The sequence below is a fragment of the Nycticebus coucang genome, chromosome 16, assembly GCF_027406575.1.
Source record: "Nycticebus coucang isolate mNycCou1 chromosome 16, mNycCou1.pri, whole genome shotgun sequence".
Taxonomy (NCBI): Eukaryota; Metazoa; Chordata; class Mammalia; order Primates; family Lorisidae; genus Nycticebus; species Nycticebus coucang.
The window spans coordinates 96,339,612-96,359,662 of record NC_069795.1 but is presented as its reverse complement, the minus strand read 5'-3'; the positions used below and the strand labels follow the sequence as shown (position 1 = coordinate 96,359,662).

The window sequence follows — 20,051 nt, the reverse complement described above, 5'->3', positions numbered from 1 at the left end:
TCTCGGTGACCTGATACCATTAAGACTTCCTATCTGACACTCTTAAAATTATACATATTATATGTAGTATGCCCACATTCTAACATAAAAGAAGAGGTCATTAAATGAAATTCAGATGAAAAAAAATGTAGAGCTTTATCAGGAATTCTCAATGAAATGTATTCTCAAAAGACATCAAATCATGGCTTGATTGTGACACACAAACTAGCTGTGCTATTTAATCCAGTGATTCTAAACCAGGAATGTATGTGAATCTGGGGAGCTCTCTACCAAAATGTACATGCTAGAGCCCTACTACTTAAGTAGGTTAACAAACCTGGACGGGGGCCCTGATTTGTCTAATTTGAAAAAGCTCTCCCCTGGAATTCTCCCACACACCTCCCTATGTCTTAGTGACACAGAGATAATTAGTGAGCTTAAGGATTTTTTTGTTGTAAGGTTGGGTGTTAGTTGGGTGCTTCTTGGATTGGGGAGGAGGAGGGGAAACAGCATTAGAAGTCCCAAATGTAAAGTGAAAAGCATCTTGATTCTATTCTCTGTACACTGACTATAGGCACAAGCCACCATACACAGCTTATTTCTTAAACGTTCTGACATTTAGTTTCTTACTTATTTTTCTCTGCTAAGCTTGTGAATAAGACTCAATAAGACTTCTGACAGGCCTGCCATTATTAAAAACATGAATTTTTACAAAAATCCCCCAAACCATAATTAGAAACACATACCTAAATCATTATTTAGAAAAGTAGGCTATTTAGCTTAAAATAATGTAACTCCCAAAGAAATGTGATTTATTGAAAAAGTAACCACCTGACTATGTTCACTCAGGACCTTACCTCACTAAACTTGCTTTATAACATTTTTCACAGTGAAGAAAATACTAACGGTCCTCACAGTGTTAGTGTACTGTGCACACAAAGCAAATAAGAGGTCAATAAACTAAATCTAAAATTTGCATTAGGGATTCTATTCGATAAACCAAGAGCATTCATATTCTTCAAGAAAGATGATGATCGAGCCTAACAGTTTTAATCCAGTGACGTCTACAGAGTGATAACAATGACGTACAGCAGCATCTCCATGACATTCGAGTAGAAACTGCACTGATTTGGAAATGAATTCAGTCCTAGCTCTATCATTGAGAAATTATTACATAATAATTGGACATCTACCTTGTTCAAAACATTGCCAGGGAAGAAGTCAGTCCAGAGAAAAATCAAAGATATTTTCCACTATAAAATATGGCTTAGTTGTAGAATTCTCATAAGAATCAAATAGTATATGGGGTTTTCTTTCTTTTTTTTTTTTATTAAGGGGAAAGCGCAAATGCAGTCCCCCACTAACACAAATTATGCAGTAGAGTTTCCCACATTTGGGGAAATCGCAGGGGTCAGCACATCCGAAGTACATTGGATGAGCCTTGCCCTGGGAAAACCACCTTTGTGATCATGGTATCTCCCCTTCCAAGTAAGTATAGCATATGTTTTTTTTTGTTTGTTTTTGTTTCTTTTTTGAGAAAAAGTCTCACTTTGTTGCCCTCGGTAGAGTGCCATGGCATCACAGCTCACAGCAACCTCAAACTCTTGGGTTTAAACGATTCTCTTGCCTCAGCCTCCCAACTAGCTGGAACTAAAGGCACCCGTCACAATGATAGGCTATTTTTTGTTCCAGTTGTCATTATTGTTTAGCAGGCTGGCTGAGTTGGAACCCACCTGCCTCGGTGTGTGTGGCTGGCGCCCTAACCACTGAGCTATGAGCACTGAGCCAGTACGTGGTTTTTGTATAGTACTTTGTAAATGATATACTATATTGCCACACAAATGTAATTATATTATTAGGATATAAATAAACTTGAAATTTGGATTACTGCTGAAAGCTATTAGAAAAATAAACAAATCTTAAAATATGTACAAAGAGATTAACTTCATATTGTTAGCCGAAATGGGTCACTCATATCATTTTTGCAGGTTCCACGGTAGCAAAAATACTACATATTATATAAATTTTTGTTAAAGCCTATAATCAAAGATGTACAATACTAAAAAGACTCATACTAGCTATACCTGGATCTTTTTCTCCCTGTAATTCTAATGTTTAAATGTTATGCTAATTTTCAGAATATCTTGATGCTAAATTATACACATCTGGGATCTTTTATCTTTATTGTAACTGTTTCAAACCTTTTTGGGGGTGGGGGTGGGGGGGACAAAGTCTTACTCTGTCACCCAGGTTAGAGTGCCATGGTGTCAGCAACCTCAAACTCATGGGTTCAAGTGATCCTCCTGCCTCAGCCTCCTTGAGTAGTTGGGATTACATGGGCCCACCACCATGCCTGGCTAGTTGTTCTAGTTTTTAGTAGACAAGGAGTCTTGTTCTTGCTCAGGCTGGTCTCAAACTCTTGAGCTTAGCTCCCAGAGCACAGGCATGAGCCACTGAATCTGGTTCAGCCCCCTCAAAAAACCTTCTTTCACCATAATACTTCTTCTATTTTCTGCAAAGATATAAAGCTTAAAGGAACCAACAAAAAACAAATATAACTCAAGGAAACATATAAATGACTAAAGGGCTCCAAACTCCTAGGTTCTGACACTGGAGATTATCAGGGTAATCTCTACATAAGGAAGTTATCATACACAATCTCTCCTCTTTTCCAACTAAAGTAAAAATGAGTAAATTTAAAGGAATAGAAATTATTCTATGCATCTTCTCGGACCATCATGGAATAAAACTTGAATTGAGTAACAACAGGAATCTGCATACTCATACAAAAACATGGAAGTTAAATAACCTTATGCTGAATGATAGCTGGGTCAGAGATGAGATTAAGAAAGAAATCGCCAATTTTTTGGAACAAAACGACAATGAAGACACAAACTATCAGAACCTCTGGGACACCGCAAAGGCAGTTCTAAGAGGGAAATTTATAGCACTGCAAGCCTTCCTCAAGAGAACGGAAAGAGAGGAAGTTAACAACTTAATGGGACATCTCACACAACTGGAAAAGGAAGAAAATTCCAACCCCAAACCCAGTAGAAGAAAAGAAATAACCAAAATTAGGTTTTCTCTCCTGCTGATGCTTGCTGCTGGCTGTGCTGTGCGTGTGCGCGGCCGCAGCTGTGGTGGTTTTCTGGATGATAAACAGTGGCTCACTGCCATCTCTCCTTACCACAAGGAAGTCGGACAGTGGAACAAATTATGAGAGAAATATATCATGAATGGATAGTCCTTCAGGGCGGAGCAAGATGGCAGCCGAGTAACAGCTTCCTTGCATCTGGGCACCGTGAGTCTGGGGAGATAGGACTCCAGGCATCTCTGGCTGGTGGGAACTGCCTATCATCACTCCTATGAGGATACAGGGAGTCAGCAAGAGACTTCTGGACCCCAAGAGGAGGAATAAAACAGTGGAAAACCGGCAAGTGGTCGCGTGTGCTCAATCCGTCTAAACCCGCCCACAACTGTAAGTTCAGTAGCAGCGAGACTGCAAACCAGAAAGGCCTTACCTGTGAACTGTTTTGATGTCCTTGGACTTGGCACTGAGTTGAACTGCCTTGGGGAAGGCCTGAGCGGGAGTGCGGAGAACTTTGGCCGTTGTCTAGGGCCCCAGTCTGAGCCGCTGAGCCAGACGGAGCTAAAAGTCTTTGGCGGTGGGTCACACGGAACCATTGTCAGTGATCTGCCCCGGCAAGCTCCGCCCTCAGGGTCGCAGAGCTAGATACGGGTGGGAGCTGGTAACCCAGCAACCAAGTAGCCTAAGGGTGGGGTCTGAGCCGCCTTGCGGCCCTAACCCTCAGGGGCAGAGTGAGACCGGTTTTGGCACACCGGGTAAGTGGATAGCCACTTCAGCAGTGATTCCAGCGAGAAAGTTGGGAAAGCTTCTGCTCAGCAAGTTTACAAGTTCAAAGTGCCTTTTAAGGGGGCTGAAGAGAGATTTAGGGTGTCTACCTGCTGGGGTTTGAGAAATCAGCAGCCTCCAGTCGTATCAGAACTGTGACTAACATCTCATAACCCAGAAGACCATGTGTTGCCCAGACAATATTCAATAACATATACAAACTGCTTTGGTTTTGGTTGTGTATTATTTTCTTTTTTTTGTTTGTTTGTTTCTTTTGACGTTGTTGATGTTCTTTTGTTTTTTAATTTCAATCTTTTCCATACAGATCCCTTTTTCTTTCTCAACTTTACTAGTTTAATTATAATTTCCCATTGCTGCCTTTTTTAATAACTACAACTTCATTTTTGCTAGTGTTTCTACCGCTATCCCTTGGTTTTTCACCGAATTTTATCCCCGTAAAGTTTTCTGTTTGCTTGTTTTGGTTAGCTTTATAGCATTTTTGTCTTTCCTCTCTACTTGGGGTACTGTGGCTGATCAGGTTAGCAAACAGCTGCTGACCTCAAGGGAACCACCCCACTGGCCACCCCCAGAAGGTGGGGTATTTTAAGGTTGTGTCAAAGTACCCTACTGTACACCTATATTGCCCGGTCTCCCTCTTTCTGTGCCTCTCTTCTTTTGGTCAATATTCCTTATCCCCACCACCTCTCCTTTCTCTATCTTTCCTTTTTTTTCTTATCACTCGGTCCTCCTTTCTTTCATCCCCTTTTTTCCTCTTCAACCTTCTCACCCTTCTGGTCCTGTAACCCTTAGTCCAGAGGCACAAGAACTTAAAGAGCAAGAGGAAGTGAAAGGAAAATTAGGGCAAGGAAACAGATAAAAGAAATCACCCATGAGGAAGAATCAGCAGAAAACTCCAGGCAACATGAAGAACCAGTCCAGAACAACCCCGCCAAGGGACCATGAGGTAGCTACTGCAGAGGATTCCACCTATTAAGAAATGTTAGGAATGACAGAAAGGGAATTTAGAATACACATGTTGAAAACAATGAAAGAAATGATGGAAACAATGAAGGAAACTGCTAATAAAGTGGAAAATAACCAAAAGGAAATCCAAAAACAGAATCAAATCAGAGATGAACGATATGAAGAATATAAAAAGGATATAGCAGAGCTGAAGGAAATGAAACAGTCAATCAGGGAACTTAAAGATGCAATGGAAAGTATCAGCAACAGGTTAGACCATGCAGAAGAAAGAATTTCAGAGGTAGAAGACAAAGTTTTTGAGATAACTCAGATTGTAAAAGAGGCAGAAAAGAACACAGAGAAAGCAGAACGTTCATTGTCAGAATTATGGGACTTAATGAAGCATTGCAACATACGAGTTATAGGAATTCCAGAAGGGGAAGAAGAATGCCCCAGAGGAATGGAAGCCATACTAGAGAATATTATAAAAGAAAATTTCCCAAATATCACCAAAGATTCTGACACACTGCTTTCAGAGGGCTATCGGACCCCGGGTCGCCTCAACTCTAACCGAGCTTCTCCAAGACACATTGTGATGAACCTGTCCAAAGTCAAGACAAAAGAAAAGATTCTGCAAGCTGCCAGTAGTAAGCGCCAGTTGACTTAAAGGGGCAAATCCACCAGAGTGACCGCAGACTTCTCTAATGAAACTTTCCAAGCAAGAAGACAATGGTCATCTACCTTTAATCTACTTAAACAGAACAATTTTCAGCCCAGAATGCTGTACCCTGCTAAGCTAAGCTTCAAAATTGACGGAGAAATCAAATCATTTACGGATATACAAACATTGAGGAAATTCTCCACAACAAGACCAGCTCTACAGGAAATACTTCAACCTGTTCTGCACACTGACCACCACAATGGATCAGCAGCAAAGTAAGAACTCACAAATCAAAGGACAGAACCTAACCTCCACACTGATGCAAAAGATAAAACTAAGCAATGGACTCTCACCAAATAAGACAAATAGAATACTACCACACTTATCAATTATCTCCATAAATGTTAATGGCTTGAATTCCCCACTGAAGAGACATAGATTGGCTGACTGGATCAAAAAACACAAGCCATCCATTTGCTGTCTGCAAGAAACACATCTGGCTTCAAAAGACAAATTAAAGCTCCGAGTCAAGGGTTGGAAGACAATTTTTCAGGCAAATGGAATTCAGAAGAAAAGAGGAGTTGCAATCTTATTTTCAGATACATGTGGATTTAAAGCAACTAAAGTCAAAAAAGACAAAGATGGTCACTTTATATTGGTCAAGGGAAAACTACAACAAGAAGACATTTCAATTCTAAATATTTATGCACCCAATTTAAATGCCCCCAGATTCTTGAAGCAGACCTTACTCAGTCGGAGCAATATGATATTTGATAATACCATCATAACAGGGGACTTTAACACTCCTATTACAGAGCTGGACAGATCATCTAAACAGAAATTAAACAAAGATATAAGAGATTTAAATGAGACCCTAGAACAACTATGCTTGATAGACGCATGTAGAACACTCCACCCCAAAGATAAAGAATTTACATTCTTCTCATCACCCCATGAAACATTCTCCAAAATTGATCATATCCTGGGACACAAAACAAATATCAACAGAATCAAAAGAATTGAAATTTTACCTTGTATCTTTTCAGACCATAAGGCACTAAAGGTGGAACTCAACTCCATCAAAAATGCTCAACCCCACCCAAAAGGCATGGAAATTAAACAATCTTCTGTTGAATAACAGATGAGTGCAGGAAGAAATAAAACAGGAAATCATTAACTTCCTTGAGCATAACAACAATGAAGACACAAGCTACCAAAACCTGTGGGATACTGCAAAAGCAGTTTTGAGAGGAAAATTCATCGCTTTAGATGCCTACATTCGAAAAACAGAAAGAGAGCACATCAACAATCTCACAAGAGATCTTATGGAATTGGAAAAAGAAGAACAATCTAAGCCTAAACTCAGTAGAAGAAAAGAAATATCCAAAATCAAATCAGAGATCAATGAAATTGAAAACAAAAGAATCATTCAGAAAATTAATGAAACAAGGAGTTGGTTTTTCGGAAAAATAAATAAAATAGATAAACCATTGGCCAGACTAACTAGAAATAGAAAAGTAAAATCTCTAGTAACCTAAATCAGAAACGATAAAGGGGAAATAACAACTGATCCCACAGAGATACAAGAGATCATCTCTGAATACTACCAGAAACTCTATGCCCAGAAATTTGACAATGTGAAGGAAATGGATCAATATTTGGAATCACACCCTCTCCCTAGACTTAGCCAGGAAGAAATAGACCTCCTGAAAAGACCAATTTCAAGCACTGAGATCAAAGAAACAATAAAAAAGCTTCCAACTAAAAAATGCCCTGGTCTAGATGGCTTCACTCCAGAATTCTATCAAACCTTCAAGGAAGAGCTTAGTCCTGTACTGCAGAAATTATTGCAAAAAATTGAGGAAGAAGGAATCTACCCCAACACATTCTATGAAGCAAACATCACCCTGATACCAAAACCAGGAAAAGACCCAAACAAAAAGGAGAATTTCAGACCAATCTCACTCATGAATATAGATGGAAAAATTCTCAACAAAATCCTAGCCAATAGATTAGAGCTTATCATCAAAAAAGTCATTCATCATGATCAAGTAGGCTTCATCCCAGGGATGCAAGGCTGGTTTAACATACGCAAGTCCATAAACGTTATCCACCATATTAACAGAGGCAAAAATAAAGATCACATGATCCTCTCAATAGATGCAGAAAAAGCATTTGATAAAATCCAGCATCCTTTTCTAATTAGAACACTGAAGAGTATAGGCATAGGTGGCACATTTCTAAAACTGATTGAAGCTATCTATGACAAACCCACAGCCAATATTTTACTGAATGGAGTAAAACTGAAAGCTTTTCCTCTCAGAACTGGAACCAGACAAGGTTGTCCTCTGTCACCTTTACTATTCAACGTAGTGCTGGAAGTTCTAGCCAATACAATGAGGCAAGACAAGGAAATAAAGGGAATCCAAATGGGAGCAGAGGCGGTCAAACTCTCCCTCTTTGCTGACGACATTATCTTATACTTAAGAGAACCCCAAAGACTCAACCACAAGACTCCTAGAAGTCATCAAAAAATACATTAATGTTTCAGGATATAAAGTCAATGGCCACAAGTCAGTAGACTTTGTATACACCAATAACAGTCAAGATGAGAAGCTAATTGAGGACACAACTCCCTTCACCATAGTCTCATAGAAAATGAAATACCTAGGAATATACCTAACGAAGGAGGTGAAGGACCTCTATAAAGAAAACTATGAACTCCTCAGAAAGGAAATAGCAGAGGATTTTAACAAATGGAAGAACATACCATGCTCATGGATGGGAAGAATCAACATTGTTAAAATGTCTATACTTCCCAAAGCAATCTACCTATTCAATGCCATTCCTATCAAAGTACATACATCGTACTTTCAAGATTTGGAAAAAATGATTCTGCGTTTTGTATGGAACCGGAAAAAACCCCTTATGGCTAAGGCAGTTCTTAGTAACAAAAATAAAGGTGGGGGCATCAGCATACCAGATTTTAGTCTGTACTACAAAGCCATAGTGGTCAAGACAGCATGGTACTGGCACAAAAACAGAGACATAGACACTTGGAATCGAATTGAAAACCAACAAATGAAACTAACATCTTACAAAAACCTAATCTTTGATAAACCAAACAAGAACTTACCTTGGGGAAAAGACTCCCTATTCAATAAATGGTGTTGGGAGAATTGGATGTCTACATGTAAAAGACTGAAACTGGACCCACACCTTTCCCCACTCACAAAAATTGATTCAAGATGGATAAAGGACTTAAATTTAAGGCATGAAACAATAAAAATCCTCAAAGAAAGCATAGGAAAAACACTGGAAGATATTGGTCTGGGGGAAGACTTCATGAAGAAGACTGCCATGACAATTGCAACAACAACAAAAATAAACAAATGGGCCTTCATTAAACTGAAAAGCCTCTGTACAGCTAAGGAGACAATAACCAAAGCAAAGAGACAACCCACACAATGGGAAAGGATATTTGCATATTTTCAATCAGACAAAAGCTTGATAACCAGAATCTATAGAGAACTCAAATTAATCCACATGAAAAAAGCCAACAATCCCTTATGTCAATGGGCAAGAGACATGAACAGAACTTTCTCTAAAGACGACAGACGAATGGCTAACAAACACATGAAAAAATGTTCATCATCTCTATATATTCGAGAAATGCAAATCAAAACATCCCTGAGATATCATCTAACCCCAGTGAGAATGGCCCACATCACAAAGTCTCAAAACTGCAGATGCTGGCGTGGATGTGGAGAGAAGGGAACACTTTTACACTGCTGGTGGGACTGCAAACTAGTACAACCTGTCTGGAAGGAAGTATGGAGAAACCTCAAAGCACTCAACCTAGACCTCCCATTCGATCCTGCAATCCCATTACTGGGCGTCTACCCAGAAGGAAAAAAATCCTTTAATCATAAGGACACTTGTACTAGACTGTTTATTGCAGCTCAATTTACAATTGCCAAAATGTGGAAACAGCCTAAATGCCCACCAACCCAGGAATGGATTAACAAGCTGTGGTATATGTATACCATGGAATACTCTTCAGCCATTAAAAAAAATGGAGACTTCACATCCTTCGTATTAACCTGGATGGAAGTGGAAGACATTATTCTTAGTAAAGCATCACAAGAATGGAGAAGCATGAATCCTATGTACTCAATCTTGATATGAGGACAATTAATGACAATTAAGGTTATGGGGGGGAAGCAGAAAGAGGGATGGAGGGAGGGGGGTGGGGTCTTAGTGTGTGTCACACTTTATGGGGGCAAGACATAATTGCAAGAGGGACTTTACCTAACAATTGCAATCAGTGTAACTGGCTTATTGTACCCTCAATTAATCCCCAAGAATAAAAAAAAAAAGAGAAAAAAAAAAGAAATAACCAAAATTAGAGCAGAATTAAATGAAATTGAAAACAAAAGAATAATACAACAGATCAATAAATCAAAATGCTGGCTTTTTGAAAAGGTCAATAAAATAGATAAACCTCTGGCCAACCTAATCAGGAAAAAAAGAGTAAAATCTCTAATATCATCAATCAGAAACAAGAATGACGAAATAACCACAGACTCATCAGAAATCCAAAAGATCCTTAATGAATATTACAAGAAACTTTATTCTCAGAAATATGAAAATCTGAAGGAAATAGACCAATACCTGGAAGCACGCCACCTTCCAAGACTTAACCAGAATCAAGTAGAAATGTTGAACAGACCCATATCAAGTTCAGAAATAGCATGAACTATACAAAACCTCCCTAAAAAGAAAAGCCCGGGACCAGATGGTTTCACGTCAGAATTCTACCAAACCTTTAAAGAGGAATTAGTACCTATATTACTCAACCTGTTCCAAAATGTAGAAAAAGAAGGAAGACTACCCAACACGTTCTATGAAGCAAACATCACCCTGATCCCCAAACCAGGAAAAGACCCAACAAGAAAAGAAAATTATAGACCAATATCACTAATGAATATAGATGCAAAAATATTCAACAAGATCCTGCAACACATCAAACAAATTATACATCATGACCAAGTTGGTTTTATCCCAGGGTGTCAAGGCTGGTTCAATATACGTAAATCTATAAATGTAATTCAGCACATAAACAAATTAAAAAACAAAGACCATATGATTCTCTCAATTGATGCAGAAAAAGCTTTTGATAATATCCAGCATCCCTTCATGATCAGAACACTCAAGAAAATTGGTCTAGAAGGGACTTTCCTTAAACTGATAGAGGCCATCTACAGCAAACCCACAGCCAATATCGTATTGAATGAAGTTAAATTGGAATCATTTCCACTCAGATCAGGAACCAGACAAGGCTGCCCATTGTCTCCATTGCTTTTCAACATTGTAATGGAAGTTTTAGCCACCGCAATTAGGGAAGAAAAGGCGATCAAGGGTATCCATATAGGGTCAGAAGAGATCAAACTTTCGCTCTTCGCAGATGATATGATTGTGTATCTGGAAAACACTAGGGACTCTACTACAAAACTCTTAGAAGTGATCAAGGAATACAGCAGCATCTCAGGTTACAAAATCAACATTCATAAATCGGTAGCCTTTATATACACCAACAACAGTCAAATTGAAAAAGCAGATAAAGACTTTATCCCATTCACAGTAGTACCAAAGAAGATGAAATATTTGGGAATTTACCTAACAAAAGACGTGAAAGATCTCTATAAAGAGAACTATGAAACTCTAAGAAAAGAAATAGCTGAAAATGTTAACAAATGGAAAAACACACCATGCTCATGGCTGGGAAGAATCAACATTATCAAAATGTCCATACTACCCAAAGCAATATATAATTTCAACGCACTCCCTATTAAAGCTCCACTGTCATATTTTAAAGATCTTGAAAAAACATTACTTCGTTTTATATGGAATCAGAAAAAACCTCGAATAGCCAAGACATTACTCAGAAATAAAAACAAAACAGGAGGAATCACACTACCAGACCTCAGACTTTACTACAAATCGATAGTGATCAAAACAGCATGGTATTGGCACAAAAACAGAAAAGTAGATATCTGGAACAGAATAGAGAACCAAGAGATGAATCCAGCTACTTACTGCTATTTGATTTTTGACAAGCCAATTAAAAACATCCAGTGGGGAAAAGATTCCCTATTTAACAAATGGTGCTGGGTGAACTGGCTGGCAACCTGCAGAAGACTGAAATTGGACCCACACCTTTCACCATTAACTAAGATAGACTCTCATTGGATTAAAGATTTAAACTTAAAACATGAAACTATAAAAATACTAGAGGAGAATGCAGGGAAAACCCTTGAAGAAATTGGTCTGGGTGAGTATTTCATGAGGAGAACCCCCCGGGCAATTGAAGCAGCTTCAAAAATACACTACTGGGACTTGATCAAACTAAAAAGCTTCTGCACAGCTAAGAACACAGTAAGCAGAGCAAGCAGACAGCCCTCAGAATGGGAGAAGATATTTGCAGGGTATATCTCTGACAAAGGTTTAATAACCAGAATCCACAGAGAACTCAAACGCATCAGCAAGAAAAAAACAAGGGATCCCATCGCAGGCTGGGCAAGGGATTTGAAGAGAAACTTCTCTGAAGAAGACAGGCGCACGGCCTTCAGACATATGAAAAAATGCTCATCATCTTTAATCATCAGAGAAATGCAAATCAAAACTACTTTGAGATATCATCTAACTCCAATGAGACTAGCCTATATCACAAAATCTCAAGACCAGAGATGTTGGCATGGATGCGGAGAAAAGGGAACACTTCTGCACTGCTGGTGGGAATGCAAATTAATACATTCCTTTTGGAAAGATATATGGAGAACACTCAGAGATCTAAAAATAGATCTGCCATTCAATTCTGTAATTCCTCTGCTGGGCATATACCCAGAAGACCAAAAATCACAACATAACAAAGATATTTGTACCAGAATGTTTATTGCAGCCCAATTTATAATAGCTAAGTCATGGAAAAAGCCCAAGTGCCCATCGATCCACGAATGGATTAATAAATTGTGGTATATGTATACCATGGAATACTATGCAGCCTTAAAGAAAGATGGAGACTTTACCTCTTTCATGTTTACATGGATGGAGCTGGAACATATTCTTCTTAGTAAAGTATCTCAACAATGGAAGAAAAGGTACCAAATGTACTCAGCCCTACTATGAAACTAATTTGGGGCTCTCACATGAAAGCTATAACCCAGTTACAACTTAACAATAGGGGGAAGTGGGAAAGGGGGGGTGGGTAGAGGGAGCGGGATCGGTGGGATCACACCTGTGGTGCATCTTACAGGGGTATTTGCGAAACTTGGTAGATGTAGAATGTAAAGGTTTTGGCACAGTAACTGAGATAACGCCGGAAAGGCTATGTTAACCACTGTGATAAAAATGTGTCAAATGGTCTATGAAGCGAGTGTATGATGCCCCATGATCATATCAATGTATACAGTTATGATTTAATAAAATAAAAAAAAAGAATGACTAAAAACACGAATGAGAATGATTACCAAAGTTAACAGAACTCAAAATTTTAGAAAAGTTTTAGGAGGCATTTTTTTAAAGGTTAAGGGAAGTAGCCTTAGGACCACTAAAACAAACAACAAAGAAAGTATTATCTAATTTCTTTTTTTTTATTGCATTCTTCCCAAACTACCATGTGTGCTTTTACTATAATTCTTTTTTTTTATATTATCTAATTTCAATAGATAAGAGGATCTTCTAATGTAATTACCAAAACAATGCCAATTATGAGAAGCCTTATGAAATTAAGACACAAGGCTCGGCGCCCATAGCTCTGTGGCTAGGGCGCGGGCCACATACTCTGGGGCTGGTGGGTTCGAACCCAGCCCAGGCCTGCTAAACGCCAATGACAACTACAAAAAAAAAAAAAAATCCAGGCGTTGTGGCAGGTGCCTCCCTACTTGGGAGGCTGAGGCAAGAGAATTGCTTAAGCCCATGTTTGAGGTTGCTGTGAGCTGTGAAGCCATAGCACTCTACCAGGGGCAACATAGTGAGACTCTGTCTCAAAAAAAAAAAAAAAAGAAAGAAAGAAAAGAAATTAAGACACAAAATTTTGAGTGTGAACATATGTACATTTTTTTCCAAAAGAAAAGATATCAGCTTGTCAATGACCAAATCTGTGTCAAAAAACATTAAGACTCATTACTTAGGGAAGGTACAAAAGGGCCATTTTTTCTCCATATATTTCCATAAACAGAAAGTAATCAATAGCAAGAAGCTCTGTTTCTTCTAACAAGAAATCAAATGAGTCACTTATATCCATTAAAGATATGTATGTGTGGTAAATGCAGAACTGAATCTCTTGATATGTCAACTCTTGGGAGTTCTACTTTTTAAAGGATGTAAATTTAAAAAGGAAAGAAAACAAAACTTGGACAATGATCTTAAATATGTGGCCTGTCTGGTATGTTTTTAGACAAAGACGATAAAACAAAGCAAAAAGCTATTTATTATACCACTAACTCTTAAATCATCATACAAGCCCATTATATTGCATTCAAACAACACTAGGTTAATCCTTAAAAACTGCACCATGTAAGAAACAGGAATACATTATATTTTCCCTTCTGAATTGTGCAAGTGAGCTGGTAAATTCATAGACTTCTCCCTGTAATAAAACCTTAAAAACTAAAAATATAAAAGGCAGCTGCTAATATATTCACTACATTACTAAAATCCATAAATTTCAAACCACTATCATTTTGGGATTCCCCAAGTTACAGCCTCAGATTCCCCATATGATTGATTTTTTGGGGGGTGGGGAGGGGGAACAGAGTCTCACTTTGTTGCCCTTGGTAGAGTGCTGTGACATCATAGCTCACAGCAACCTCAAACTCTCGGGGTCAAGCAATCCTCTTGCCTCAGCCTCCCAAGTAGCTGAGACTAGAGGGGCCTGTTGTAACACCGCACTACTTTTAGAGATGGGATCTTGCTGTTGCTCAGGCTGCTCCAAAACTCCTGAGTTCAAGCAATCCACCCAACATGACTGAATTTTAAGAACCCAAAGAGTTGTTAGAATTAGGTTAAAGGCTCACAGTAATTTCACCAAAGAACAAAGTAGGTTCTTATTCCTACAGTTTCCCTGGTGCCAATTTAAATGTGAGAGCTTTAGGTGGAACAACGTATCTTTTTAAATGTAAATTCAATTAGCTATATGTAAATACCCCAATGGCCATGATATACCAAAGATACTGGTTTTTGAGATATTTTGGCTTAATCACAATCAATTACAGATTCCTTTGTTCTTTCTCCACTCCCACTGCTTCACTTGACTAGTTAAAAAAAGAAAATTAAAAAGAAAAAAACGGTATTTTGGCTTATTACAATAGATTTACCCAAATTTCCAAGTCTTTTCTTTTTGAAGAAATCTAAGTAATTACTTACCACAAATAAAGCTCCACCTGCTCCATTTTGCACAGCTGTCTTATGCAAATTCCTCATATGTCTTCCCTAAAATTTAAAATTTTAACGAAGTTCAGTAAATCACAGCCTTAAGAAATGTTTCATAGGGCAGCGCCTATGGCTCAGTAAGTAGGGCGCCGGCCCCATATACCGAGGGTGGTGGGTTCAAACCCAGCCCCGGCCGAACTGCAACAACAACAAAAAAAAAAAATAGCCGGGTGTTGTGGCGGGTGCCTGTAGTCCCAGCTGCTTGGGAGGCTGAGGCAAGAGAATCACATAAGCCCAAGAGCTGGAGGTTGCTGTGAGCCGTGTGACGCCACGGCACTCTACCAAGGGCAGTAAAGTGAGACTCTGTCTCTACAAAAAAAAAAAAAAAAAGAAATGTTTCATAAGGAAATACTCTAAGATTCATAATTTAAAGCAATAACATTAACTTACAGAAGTAAAAGATCTCAAGAGCTATAGTCACTACTCTACGCCCTGCCCCTGTCTATTTCCAGAGACATATAAAAAATAAAGACTCAAAGGCAAGGTTATTCACATGCCTTAGGTCACACACAAGAGTCAAAGGGAGAACCAGGACCACAATCCAGATATGCTGATCTGTGCACCCTTTCTACCACCCACTGGCTGCCAATGGCACTGCCATTCTGGCCACCTTGCAGGAATAGGAAACCTGTTACGGCTTTCTGATTTCAAGATTCTTTTTTAAACATCAAAAGAGGCAAGAAAAGTTTCATCTTTCTCTACTACACCCCTTTTAATAAAAGGATTTGTTCTACAATATTTGGATTCAGACAAAAGGCTACACTTGAGTGCCCAGAAAGCTACATATCACCTTAAGGCCACAGTTCCCCAGTTTTTTTTTTTTTTTTTGAGATAGAGTCTCAAGCTGTTACCCCCTGGGCCATGGCATCATAGCTCACAGCAATCTCCAACTCTTGGGGTCAAGTGATCCTCTTGCCTCAGTTTTTCTATTTTTAGTAAAGATAGAAAAGCTTTTCCTCAGGCTGGTCTTGAACTCCTGAGTTCAAGTAATCCACCCACCTTGGACTCTCAGACTGCTGCATTTACAGGGGTGAGCCACCACACCCGGCCTCCCCACTTCTTTATGAGGACCTAAATAAAAATGTTTTCATTCTATCCAATGAGTCATATGTGCTATACAAATGAGTCAACTATATTCTCCTTTTCAATCCTGCATTAAATTAGTTCAGAAACTCCAGCTGTAAAAGTAGTTGCAGAAAACTACTTATGACGTATGTTCAATTGCTTTGGAAAGAATCTGATTACTCCCTCTGTTGCCTTCATTTTTCTTTGCCCTTTTGCTCCTACCCTGCCCACTCAAGCAATCAACTATCACTTTAGATTCCTCCCACTTTTGAGTTCTGCTAACCACAGACAAATGAGAGAACCCTGAATTAAAACAAGCATGGAACCGGCAAAGAGTTGGGCAATTCAAAGAAGGCAAACCAAAGAAAGTAAAAGGAGTAATACAACACAATTATATATTTAACTTTTCCCTAGGTCCAAATGTTTCAGTTGATGAAGTGTGTTTACCTGGAACATTTGCTTTAATTAACTAGACAAGACCTAGATGTAGAATAAGAAGCATAAGATAAAAGATGGGAGTGATAAATATTAGTTTCAGAATAACTGGGGAGGAGGCAATTAGAGGGGGCTTCAATCATGTTTGTTTTTTTCTTTCTAATGCAGCTGGTGGGTATGTAAGTGTTATAATGCTAAAGAATGTTTTTATGTATGATAATTTTTTTAAACAAAGAATGCAACATTTACATTCAAGGAGACAGTCTGATTTCTTCCAAATTGCTTCAGGATCAATCTGTGAATTAAACACAAGATTATATCTATATTCCCAATTATATCTATATTCCTAGACTGAGATAAACATGAAAGCATGGCTGTAACTCCCGAGTAATACATAAGAACAATATCAGCATAAAACTTAACTGAAACTAAAATTTAGACGACAGCTATTTTTTCACCTTAGCTGAGAAGATATTAAATAAAAAAACCACGGAACAATTTTTGAGTAACATTAGTAAATTATTTACTAAATCCTGAGAGAAAACAAAGATTTCATAATAAAGGCGAAGGATTAATTTTAAGAGTAAAAAAAGTAATCAGTCCTCTCTTTAAGGTTTTCTGTTGACTGACTTTTTTTTTCTTTTTTTTTATTAAATCATAACTGTATACATTGATATGATCATGGGGCATCATACACTCGCTTCATAAACCATTTGACACATTTTTATCACAGTGGTTAACATAGCCTTTCCGGCGTTATCTCAGTTACTGTGCCAAAACCTTTACATTCTACATTTACCAATCCACTCCGATAGTTGGGTTTCTGGGCTCAGTTCTCACTCCTATGTCCTTTTCTCCATAAGCTTATCCATTTTCATCAGTAACTCTATTCTTAGTACTCTCAGATCCTGTATATATTTGGTGACAAAAGGCTAACAGCCTGAAAAGATAGTAGACATGTAAATATCAATGAAAAAAATAAGTAAATACCATGAACAAAAGTTTCACAGAATTCAAATAGTTAAACTTACTAGTAAGTAAGAACACAATTTAAAATAACTGGCAGCTGGCTTGGTGTCCGTAGCACAGTTGTTGCGGTGACAGTCCCATACATCAAGGCTAGCAGGTTCGAACCCAGCCCAGGCCTCTAAACAATGACAACTGCAACAAAATAATAACCAGGCATTGTGGCTGGCGCTACTTGGGAGGCTGAGGCAAGAGAATCGCTTAAGCCCAAGAGTTGGAGGTTGCTGTGAGCTGTGATGTCACTGCACCGAGGGCAACACAGTTAAAATTGTGTCTCAAAAACAAACAAACAAACAAACAAAAACTGGCAGCTATCAAATTAGCAAAGTTTTTTTTTTCTTTTAAGATAACACTTAATTCTGTTGAGTGTACAGAGAAATGGTGCTTATTATACATTAGATAAAAATTCAATTACCCTTTTAGGTAAGCAAATTACCTTGATGTATGGAAACACTAAAAAAGTGTCCATCTTTTAAACCTAATAATTATACTTTTAGAAATTTTTTTATAGTACAAAATGAGAATAAAGATTTACATAAAAACATGTTGCTTCTGTGATATTTACTGCAGCAAAAACACAAGCAACCTAAAAGCTCAACATAGGGAGGTCTTTTTATTTTTTTTGAAACAGACTCATTATGTCACCCCTTGGTAGAGTGCTATGACATCACGGTTCACAGCAACCTCAAACTCTTGGGCCTAAGCTATTCTCTTGCCTCAGCCTCCCGAGTAGCTGAGACTACAGGCACAAAGCCTAGCTATTTTTTTTTTTTTTGTAGTTATCGTTGTTGTTCAGTAGGCCTAGGCTAGTTTGCACCCACCAGCCTCTGTGTATGTGGCTGGCGCCCTCACCACTGAGCTCTGAGTGCCAAGCTGGGGAAGTCTAATTACTGATATTTTCTTTTCTTTTCTTTTCTTTTTTTTTTTTGTGGTTTTTGGCCAGGGCTAGGTTTGAACCCACCACCTCCGGCGTATGGGACCGGCGCCCTACTCCTTGAGCCACAGGCACCACCCAATTACTGATATTTTCAACACTGAAATATTATATGGCTAACAAAAATATTTCCTAATTTTTTTTCCCCACATAGAAAAAAGCATTTGGTCCACAATCAGAATTGGAAACTATCAGGGTTAAACAAAACAAATACAACAAAAATAGCATTAACTATCATCCTGATGATATTAAATTTAGACACTAAGGAAAAGACTGGAAGGCCAAAAACAATTACAAGTGTAAATCTCTGTTCTTACTACATTAACAAGATTATGAGGGACTCTTATATTTATCTCTATTTTCCTAATTTCCTATTTAGCATAGAATAATATGACAAACTGAAAGTAAAAAAAGTACTTAAAATAAAATGTTCATTAGGTACAAAGGAAATTTATCACCTCTACTGTTAAACACACTTCTTGTTCTAATCTCTGTATATCAAATTAAACATTACCAATCCCTACATTAAAAATGCTTCTATTTTAGATCAATATTTGATTTCTTTCTCATTAATCCAGGATATGTCATGTACTTTCACTTAAAATAGAGAGTGAACCTTGAAAATTGTTCTTTAATCTATGTAGCTAAATATTAGAAGATCTATTTATTTTTATTTTTATGTTTTATAGTATTTTTTCTGCTCCCAGGGCCTTTTGTGTCCTGCCTCCTCTTTCCCCTGGTCTCTGTCTCCATCTGGTTATCAAACACCATTGAAGGCCAGGTTTGGAATTCCATTTGTGAAGTCTGAAGCTCCTTTACAAGTTTTTAGAGTTTGTACCAATATTAGGAACCAACTGGGAGATGACGTGCACTGCTAGGATAGATTGTCCCTCTACAGTGTCAGGATCTAAACTGGGAAGGAGGGAGTCAACAGAGACACCTTATCTGGCAAGTGAAGGCAGTTGATTTTAGGCAGAGTCTGAGAGGTTTAGGGATAGAGTCTGGGCCAGGGTCTGCAAGAAGGAGAGTAGGCCTGTCCAGGGATTAAGGATTGACTTTATTTTAAAGGAGCAGAACAGAGTCTGACTAGAAGTCAGCCCCTCACTCAGTTTCAAGGGTTTTTTATTAGTGTAGTTGGAGTGTCAGAGGGGGTCACGAAAGGCAAAGGAAGTCTCATTTGTCAGTTGAGTTATGAATAAAGTAAAGACTAGCTGGGCCAATCTATGGTCAGATGTGTGTGTATGATTCAAAATGTAAATTAGGTATCAATCCTCAAATGTATATGATACATTCTTCAAAGAGCAATCATTGGAAAAAATGCAATTAGTCATTCTTAAATTCTTCTAGAAGCTTTACTATTTCATTTGAAATTCATTCAAATTTGTTTAAAGAATTTAGTTGATCACTGCACATTATATACATGTAACAAAATTATATGTGTACATCATAAATTCGTACATTTTCTCTTATTTTTTATTAATCATAACTGTGTACATTAATGCATTTATTGGGTACAGTGTGATGATTTTGTATACAATTTGGAATGCTTACATCAAATTGATTAAATAATGCTCTTTATAAAAGGTTTGCTGTGAGAGCCATGCCACTTCACATGTCTGATCTGTAGGTGGCAGTGGTCACCA

The 20,051-nt window shown here is 38.1% G+C and overlaps 1 non-coding gene across 1 annotated transcript; it reads right to left on the bottom strand.

Annotated features, from left to right (window-relative positions):
- Positions 1-1,311: 1,311 nt before the first annotated feature.
- LOC128568328 (U1 spliceosomal RNA) lies at positions 1,312-1,475 on the bottom strand. Its single transcript, XR_008375132.1, has one exon. It is a non-coding gene; the product is annotated as a U1 spliceosomal RNA (small nuclear RNA).
- Positions 1,476-20,051: the final 18,576 nt, after the last annotated feature.